Raw genomic sequence first — 10,111 nt, 5'->3', positions numbered from 1 at the left:
TTTGTATTAGTTGAATCCTTTTAAATCTGGTGAGTCCTGTATTATGACCTTAAATGTGACCTATTTCATTGTTCCATGTGCTCTTACAAAGAATGCACGTATTCTGCTATTGATTAGATTATTCTAAAAGTGTCCATTGGTTTGATTTGCATTGCGGTATTATTCAAGTCTTCTATATACTTACAGATAATTAATTTCTTCTATGAATTTGAGAGAGTAGTATTGCGATCTTCAACTGTAACTATAGTAGTATATTTCTGCTTATAATTCAATTCAGTTTTGCTTCATATATTTTGAAGATTTGTTATTATATACATAAGCTTTAGGGATTATGTCTTCTTGATGAATTGACCTCTGTCATAATGAAAATATCATGCAATGATGCTCTTTGTTCTCTTAACTACTTTGCCTTTTATTATATGATTATAGTAGCTTTATTTTGATTATTTTACTGTGATCTATCATTTTTATCCTTTTTATTTTAAGCTACTTAGGTATTCATATTGAAAATATATTTTTAAGCAGAAAAAAGTTGTAGAGCTGTACTTTCATCTAATTTGAAAATCTGTTTAATTATAGTATTTATGTCATCTTTAATGTGATTACTTATACAGATGGGTTGAAGTGGAGTTCATGATTTACATCTTCAGTTTCATCATGATGAGGGCACATTTAAATTCATACTTATTTCTTTTTTATTTTTTCCCAAGGAAACCTTTTATTTAAGGAATACAAACTTCAAGGAATACAAATTTCATAACTACAGCTTTATATAGTGATTCTTCCCACCATACCCTCCCTCCAACCCACACTCCCACCCCTCCTCCTCTTCCCTCTCCCAATCCCAGTCCCATTTTCCACTAAGATCCATTTTTGATTAACTTTATACACAGAAGACCAAGTCTATACTCAGTAAAGACTTCAACAATTTGCACCAAAAAAAACTCAAAACTGTTCCTCGACATTAAATGAGGGCTGTTCAGTCGTTGTGTCTTGAAATTCACTTCACTTCTTTCTTTTTCTTTTTTTTTTTAGAAAATTTAAAGAAGTACCCAAGAATTACACAATGACACATCTTTTGCAAATACTTAGACATAATTATAACACAACTCTTTGAAGGCAGAGGTCCTGCATGGGAAGATAGTGCACAGTGGCTCTTGTTGTTAATTTAACAATTAACAACCTTACATATGATGTCAGTGATCACCCAAGCCTCTTGACATGAGCTGACAAGATTATGGAAGCCTTTAAATCCACAAACTCTACCAGTATTTAGACAAAGTGATAAGCAGAGTGGAAGTTCTCTCCTTTCAGAGAAAAGTTCTTCCTTCTTTGATGACCACTTCTTTCCACTGGGGTCTCACCCACTGAAATCCTTCATGTAGGACATTTTTGCCACAGTGTCTTGGCTTTCCATGCCTGAAAAACTCTCGTGGGCTTTTCAGCCAGACCAGAGTGCCTTAAGGGCTGATTCTGAGGTCAGAGTGCTACTTGAAGTGATTGTCATTCTGTGAGTCTGCTGTGTGGGCTGCTTCCCATGTTGGAGCAGTCACTCCTTTTTAATTCTATCTATTATTATTATTACCAGAGACTTAATCCTATCCATATGATCACTTTAACAATTAAGATGGTATTTTTACCACCCAGCTGAAGAGGATTTTGGGTCCCCTGGGAAGTTTTAAATTATACCCTTGAAAGTAAGACTGTAGGAATGTATGGAGAATTATATACAACTTTAGAGTTAGAAACTTTATACACTTCATAATTGCAACTTTAGGAACATGTTGATTCTTACCACTGTGCTCGTCTTCCCACCCATACTCTTACCCCTCTTCTTTCACCCTCTCTTATTCCCACTCTTATTTTTTACTGAAATCTATTTTCTTTTTTTTTAAGCATTTTTTTGACAGGCAGAGTGGACAGTGAGAGAGAGAGAGAGAAAGGTCTTCCTTTTCCATTGATTCACTCCCCAATGGCCGCTGCAGCCGGCACACCACGCTGATCTGAAGCCAGGAGCCAGGAGCTTCTCCTGGTCTCCCATGCAGGTGCAGGGCCCACGGACTTGGGCCATCCTCCACTGCACTCGGGCCACAGCGGAGAGCTGGCCTGGAAGAGGAGCAACTGGGACAGAATCTGGCACCCCGACTGGGACTAGAACCCAGTGTGCCAGTGCCGCAGGTGGAGGATTAACCTATTGAGCTGTGGCACCGGCTCTGAAATCTATTTTCAATAGACTTTATACACATATGTTTAACTCTATTTTAAGTAAACAGTTCAACAAATGGTATTAAAAAAACTGTTCTTCAACAGTCAAGACAAGGGCTGTTCGAGTCATTGCTTCTCAAAGTGTTGATTTCACTTTTACAGATTGCCTTTTAGTTCCTCTATTAGTTATCACAGGTCAGGGAGACCATATGGTAGTTGTCCCTTTGAGACTGGCTTATTTCACTAAGTATGACATTTCCAGATTCATCCATTATGTTGCCAATGACTGGGTTTCATTTTTTCTCTTTTACCACTTTGTAGTATTCCATGGTGTATATATCCCATAATTTCTTTAGCCAGTCTTAAGTTGACAGGCATTTGGGTTGATGCCATGTCTTAGCTATTGTGAATTGAGCTGCAATAAACATTGAGATGCAGATAACTCTTTCATATGCTTATTTCATTTCCCTTGGTAAATTCCCTAGAGTGGGATGGCTGGGTTATTTGGTAGGTCTATATTCAGATTTCTGAGTTATCTCCATACTGTCTTCCATAGTGGCTTTACCAATTTACATTCCCACCAGCAGTGGATTAGGGTACCTTTTTCATGAGATCCTCACCAGCAACTGTTTGCTGATTTCTGTATGAAAGCCATTCTAATGGGGGTGAGGTGAAACCTCATTGTGGTTTTGATTTGCATTTCCCTGCTAGTTATCATGAGCATTTTTATGTGTCTGTTGGCCATTTGGATTTCCTATTTTGAAAAATGTCTGTTTAAGTCCTTTGCCCATTTCTTCACTGGGTTTTTTGTTTTGTTGTTGTTCAGTTTCTTGATCTCTTTATATAATCTGGTTATTAATCCTTTATCAGTTGAATAGTTTCAAAACTATTTCTTCTGTCAGTTGCCTCTTCATTTTATTGAGTGCTTATTTTGTGGTACAGAAACTTCTCAATTTGATGTAATCCCACTTTTGAATTTTGACTTTGCTTGTGCCTCTAGGATCTTTTCTGAGGACTCTTTGCCTGTGCCAATGTTTTGCAGGGGTTGCCCAGGGTTCTTTAATAGCTTGATGGTATCTAGTCATAGATTTGGGTCTTCAATGCATTTTGAGTGGATTTTTGTGGAAGGTGTAAGGTAGGGGTTTGCTTCATACTTCTGTATGTGGAAATCCAGTTTTCCCAGCACTGTTTGTTCAAGAGACTGTCCTTGGTTTAGGGATTGATTTTAGCTCCTTTGTAAAATATGTTTGTTGTAGAAGCTTGGATTTATTTCTGGAATTTCTATTCTGTTCTGTTGGTCTCTCTATCTGTTTTTATACCACTACCAGGCTGTTTTGCTTATAATTGCCCTGTAATATGCCTTGAAATCTGGTATTGTGATGCCTCTGGCTTTGTTTTTGTTGTATAAGATTACTTTAGCTATTCAGAGTCTCCTGTGTTTCCATATTACTTTCAGCATCATTTTTTTTCTATATCTGAGAAGAATATCTTTTGTTTTTTGATTGATATCACATTAAATGTATAAATTTCTTTCAGAAATATGGACATTTTGATGATATTGATTCTTCCAATCCAGGAACATGGAAGATTTTTCCATTTTTTTGTATCTTCTTTTTTTTAATGTTTTGTAAATCTCATTGTAGAAATCTTTGACATCCTTGGTTAAATTTATTCCAAGGTATTTGGGTTTTTTTTGTAGCTATTATGAATGGGATTGATCTTAGAAGTCATTTTTCAGCCATGACATTGTCTGTGTATACAAAAACTGTTGATTTTTGGTGTATATTGATTATATATCCTGCTATGTTGCCAAACTCTTCTATGAATTCCATTAGTCTCTTAGTGGAGTCTTTTGGATTCCCTATATATAGAATCATGTTATCTGCAAATAGGGATAGTTTGAATTCCTTCTTCCCAATTAGAATCTCTTTGATTTCTTTTTCTTGTCCAATGGCTCTGGCTAAAACTTCCAGGACTATATTGAATAGCAGTTGTTAGAATGGACAAACTTGTGTGGTTCCAGATCTCAGTGGAAATGCTTCCAACTTTTCCCCATTAAATAGAATGTTGGCCATGGTTTTGTCATAGATTGCATTGATGGTGTTGAGGAATGTTCCTGCCATACCCAATTTACTTAGAGTTTTCATCATGAAAATGTGTTTTTTTTTTAAGATTTATTTTATTTATTTGAAAGACAGAGTTACACAGATAGGTAGAGACAGAGAGAAAGAGGTCTTCCAGCCACTGGTTCACTCCCCTGATGACTGCAATGGCCGGAACTACTCCGATCTGAAGCTAGGAGCTAGGAGCTTCTTCCAGGTTTCCCACATGGATGCAGGAGCCCAAGGAGTTGGACCATCTTCTACTGCTTTCCCACACCATAACAGAGAGCTTATCAGAAGAGGAGCACTGGGACTAGAATCAGCACCTATATAGGGTGCCTGGGGCCAGGGCTTTAACCCACTGCACCACAGCGCCGACCCCAGCGTGTTGTATTTTATCAAATATTTTCTTTGCATATTTGAGATAATAATGTGGTTTTGTTTTATTAGTTGTTTATTTGATGTTACCCATTGATTTGAGAATATTGAACCATCCCTGCATACCAGGGATACATACCATTTATTCTGAGTGAATGATCTTTCTGAAGTGCTGTTGGATTCTATTGAGTAGAATTTTGTTGAGGATTTTTATGTCTATGTCCATCAGGGAAATTGACCTATATTTCTCTTTCTCTGCTACAACTTTTTCAGGTTTAGGAATTAAAGTGATGCTGGCTTCATAGAATGAATTTAGGAGGATTACTTCCCTTTCAATTGTTTTGAATAGCTGAGAAGAATTGGAGTTAGTACTTTAAATGTCTGGTAGAATTCAGTAATGAAGCCATCTGGTTCTTGGCTTTTCTTTGTTGAGATGCTCATTATTATTTATTCATTTTCTGTATTGGTTATGGATCTGTTTAGGTTTCTTATGTCTTCATGACTCAATTTAGGTAGGTTGCATAAATACAGGAATCTATCCAATTTTCTAGGTTTCCCAGTTTGTTGGCATATAGCTCTTTGTAGTAATTTCTGATGAATCTTTATTTCTATGGTATCTGTTATTACATTTCCTTTTTCAGCTCTAATTTTATTGATTTGGGTCTTCTCTATCATTTTTTTTTTTTGGGTTAGTTGGGCCAATGGTGTGTCAATTTCGTTTATTTTATTCCCTTCTGTCCTTCTTTCCCTCCCTCCCTTCCTTTCATACAAGGGAAGAATATATATGGTTTTTGTGGAAATCATTATATTTTTGCTTTAGATTTTCTTCTTAGTCTTCACCATAATACTTCTTAAGTTAATCAAATCATCATGTAAAATTTTAGTACTTAAAGGTTTTTAATTGTCTCAAAAGGCCAAGCATTACATTTGTAAACAGTCCTGGTCAGTAGTTAAATGATATCTCAATAAAAATGCTGTAAAATAAAAAAAAGATTCATTTTTAATTATTTTTATATACAGAAAATCAATTTAGCATATATTAAGTAAAGATTTCAAAAGTTAGCACCCACACGGAAATACAAAGTGTTTCTGATTTGATTGATTTGGGTCTTTTCTTTTTTTAGTTAGTTGGGCCAATGGTGTGTCAATTTTGTTTATTTTTTAAAAAAAAAAAACAGCTCTTCATTTGGCTGATCTTTTGTAATTTTTTTTTTATTTAATCCTGTTGATTTCTTCTATGATTTTAATGATTTCTCTTCTCCTATTAGTTTTGAGTCTGGTTTGCTGCAGTTTTCCTAGATCCTTGAGATGCATTGAAAGTTCATTTATTTGGTGCCTTTCCAATTTCTTGATGTAGGCACCTATTGCTATAAACGTTCCTCTTAACACTGCTTTTGCTGTATCCCATAAGTTTTGATATGTTATGTTATTATCCTCATTTACTTCCAGAAAGTTTTTGATTTCTCTTTTGATTTCTTCTATGACCTTGTGTTCATTCAGGAGCATGTTGTTCAGTCTCTATGTGTTTGCATATGCTCTAGGGATTCCTGAGTTGCTAATTTCCAACTTCACTATGATCTGAGAAGCTGCATGGCATGATTCTAATTCTTTTGAATTTGCTGAGATTTGCTTGATGGCCCAGTATGTGTTCAATCCTAGAGTAGGTTCCATGCACTGCTGAGAAGAATGTAAATTCTTTAGTGTAGGATGAAAAGTTCTGTAGATATCTGTTAGATCCATTTGGGCTATAATGTCGACTAAGTCTGTTGTTTCCTTGTTGATCTTCTGTCCGGTTGATCTATTCCTGAGAGTGAGTATGGAAGTCCCTCAGAACTATTGTATTGGAGTCTAATTCTCCCTTTACGTCCTTTAACATATCTTTTAAATAAACTGGTGCCCTGTAATTAGGTGGATATACATTGATAATAGTTACATCTTCCTGTTGAATGGATCCCTTAATCATTATATAGTGCCCCTCTTTGTCTCTCTTAACAGTTTTTGTGTTAAAGTTTATTTTGTCTGATATTAATATGGTTATGCCAGCTTTTTTTTTTTTTGGTTTCTTTTGGCATGGAATATCTTTTTCCAATCTTTCACTTTCAGTCTTCATGCATCTTTGTTGGAAAGATGTGTTTCTTGTAAGCAGCAAATAGATGGGTTTTGTTCCTTAATCCATTCAGCCAGTCTGTGTCTTTTAACTGGAGAGTTGAGGCCATTAACGTTCAATGTGACTATGGGTAAGTAGACACCTTTGCCCTGCCATTTTCTCAAAGATATTTTCTAATATATGCTTTGAGCTTCCTGTGATCTTTTATTGGGAGTTTTTCTTCCTTTACCATCTTTCATATTGATGGCCGTGTTTCTGTGTTTCTGTGTGTAACACATCTTTGAGCATCTTTTGCAGGGCTGAATGAGTGGTGACAAATTCTTTCAATTTCTGTTTGCTATGAAAGGTCTTTATTTCACCTTCATTCACAAATGAGAGCTTTGCAGGATATAATATTCTGGGCTGGCAGTTTTTCTCTCTTAGTACCTGGGCTATGTCACGCCATTCCCTCCTAGCCTGTAGGGTTTCTGATGAGAAGTCTGCTGTGAGTCTAATTGGAGATCCTCTGAGAGTAATCTGACGTTTCTCTCTTGCACATTTTAGAATCTTTTCTTTATGTTTCACTGTGGTGAGTTTGATTACTATGTGTCGTGGAGAGCATCTCTTTTGGTTATGTTTATAGGGGTTCTATGAGCTTCCTGTACTAGGATGTCTCTGTCCTTCTCCAAACCCAGGATGTTTTCTGCTAGTATCTCACTCAAAAGACCTTCTAATCCTTTTTCTCTCTCCATTCCTTCAGGAACTCCTAAAACCTGAATGTTGGGTTTTTTAATAGTATCCTGTAGATTCCCGACAATATTTTTTAGATTTCTGATTTCTTCTTCTTTTCTTTGGTTTGCCTGTTTCCTTTCCTGTGCTCTGTCTTCTAAGTCCAATATTCTCTCTTCTGCTTCACTGATTCTGTTTTTATGGCCCTCAAATTCATTTGTCATTTGATCTATTGAATTCCTCATTTCATTTTGATTTCTCTTCACTATCACAATTTCATGTTCTACTAGTTTCTTCATTTCATTTTGATTCCTCCTTAAGATTTCATTTTCATGAGAGAGATTTTCTATCTTGCCCATGAAGGATTTCTGTAGTTCAAGAATTTGTTTTTGAGAACTTCTAAATGTTCTTATAAGTTTTTTGAAATCTGCTTCTTGCATTTCTTCTATCTCATCATCTTCATAATCTTGAATTGGGGTTTCTTGATCATTTGGGGACGTCATAATGTCTTCCTTGTTCTATTTCCTTGGTTTCTGTATTTGTTATTTGGCATTGTGGAGATATTCTTAGGTATCTTCTTTTTTTTTTTTCCTCGCTGTGGTGGTTTTTCTTGTTATGCTATGACTCTAGATTAAGTGGACTGTCTGCTTTTGATGGATCCTTAGAGGCTTGTGATGGGTGTCGCCAGAGAGCTCTGTTCAGTTCTTCAGGGTTAAGGGTGTGCCAAAGGTGACACACCCAGGTTAGGCATGGTAAATCTCTCTCTCTCTCTCTCTCTCTCTCTCTCTCTCTTTTCAGAAGGGAAGTAATGCTGCACAGCTGAACGGACTTGAAGGTAGTCAGTTTCTGAGCTCTGGCCCCTGTGGGTATAATATTCGTCTTCTCTGTCCCAAGGATCACACAAAGAATCTGTGCAGTCAGTGTAAGCTCAAATTCCCCTGCAGTCTCCCACCAGGTTGCCAAGGTTACCGAGTTTGTGTACTCTCCCAAGAGTACTCACGTCTCAGGTACTCCATGAGTTCTCTCATGCAACCTCAATTTTTTTTTCTTTTTTTTTTTAAGTGAACATCAAGTTGTTGCTTGATACATTGGCATGTCATATCAGAGTGCCTATTTGAGTCCCTTCTGCTCTGCTTCCAATACAACTTCCTGCTAATGTGCATTCCAGGAAGCAGGGGAAGATATCTTAAGGTCTCAAGGGCTTGGACTCCTGCTACCCATGTGGGAGACCAGGATGGGTTTCCTGGGCTCCTGGCTTTGGCCTAGTCCAGACCTGGCCTTTGAGTTCTTTTTGGAATGAACCAGTAGATAGAAGATATCTTTCTCTCTCTGTTACTCTGCCTGTCAAATAAATAAATAAATAAATCTTAAATAGTCATCAAAAGTAACAAGTTTTGTGATAAAGCTTGAGGTTCAATTGTAATACAAATCACAAGAAATTTTATATTTTTACTTTTACAGTTCTTGTTCATATAATTCATCCCTATGTTTTTAAGTTATATTTTATATTTGATTACTAAGAAATTTTGAGCTATTAACAAAGGTACTACTATACAATACAGGTACAATCTTGAATCTAATTGATAATGGTCTTGATATATTTCACTGAATTATTAGTGAGGGTGAACATTACAATTTAACATGGAAGGCAAATTTTGTAGTTGTCTGTGTTGTGAAGATAATCACTTGATAGTCTCTTTTCATTCAGACTGATAGTTGTAGCTATTTGAACCATGTATTTATACTTTTATAAATAATCTTTAAAAGCAAAATATTGAGTAACATAATAATATTATCTAGAGGCGAATAAGTCATTATAAACTTTAGGTTGTAGAATATTTTTGCAGAATGAAATCATTATTACTGAGCCATATAATTATCTTTCTGACAAGAAGATACACTTTTAAAGTAATCATGTCAGCATACAGAACTGTATTGTATATTCTGATACTTATTTGCTTATGATGCCAGTTTGACAGACTGAGAGCAAATATTATTAACATTTCTGCATTTTTGTGTTTTTATTTATTTATTTATTTATTTTTTTTAGTGGGAGGTAAAATAGCCAGGTTTATTAGGGAAGGAACATCTGTAAGGATGGATGGACACCTCTCCATACAGACCCTGAGAGACTGGGGAGGAGGAAGGAGGGAGGTTACATGTTGAGTGGAGAGATTACACCTGACCAGGCCAGGCAGGCAGCTCAGCAAAGATGCAGACGGCTGAGCGCACAGTCCAGTTGAGGCTGCGTGTTTTTAAGGAGATGGGTCTTGCTTCCCCACCTCCTCTCCTCTTGGAACAAAGGTCTTTTTGGATGTAAATAGAAAAACCTCTCTTGAAGGTCTGACACAAAGGACTTTATGGATGCAAATGTTATCAGACAGGAGGAAGGGAATAGGGTGTTGGAGATGCAGATACTAGGCTGCACCTGGGAGATTGTGGAAACTTGTCAGGCAGAAGGAGTGGGAACCTCCACCTGGCAGGTTATCAGGTAGAAGGGCGCAGGGCAGGATGCGAAGGTCAGGCTGACCTTGAAACATTATCGGGATGACTTTGAGATGCAGATGTATATGCTGGACAGAGATGTCTTCTCTTTAGCCCTGTTACACAC

The sequence above is a fragment of the Lepus europaeus genome, chromosome 16 (genome assembly GCF_033115175.1).
Source record: "Lepus europaeus isolate LE1 chromosome 16, mLepTim1.pri, whole genome shotgun sequence".
Lineage (NCBI taxonomy): Eukaryota > Metazoa > Chordata > Mammalia > Lagomorpha > Leporidae > Lepus > Lepus europaeus.
Note: the sequence above shows the minus strand (reverse complement) of the source record.